Source organism: Lagenorhynchus albirostris, chromosome 11, assembly GCF_949774975.1.
Source record: "Lagenorhynchus albirostris chromosome 11, mLagAlb1.1, whole genome shotgun sequence".
NCBI classification, from domain to species: Eukaryota; Metazoa; Chordata; class Mammalia; order Artiodactyla; family Delphinidae; genus Lagenorhynchus; species Lagenorhynchus albirostris.
Window position 1 is genome coordinate 58,817,058 of NC_083105.1, and position 282 is coordinate 58,817,339.

Below are 282 nucleotides of genomic sequence, written 5' to 3' on the forward strand. Positions count from 1 at the left end.
GGGGTCGAGGTCGGCATTACCTGACAGCAGGAAACAGGAAGGACGCCCAGAGGAAGGGGGACACAGTCTTCTTGGTTCCAGCTGTGGGGGGTAGGCAGGCAGGCGGACAAGGGTCACCGGCAGGGAGGGGGCAGGGGAGGGGCACTACCTTAAAGGGGCAGGCCTCCTTTGCCCGGGCCTTGCCTGTAACCTATCTCCCCTCCACCTCCTAGGGACACCCCACTCTCCCAAATGCCCAGCTGCCGACCTCTTCATTTTCCCACAAAGAGCAAAGGAGTCCAG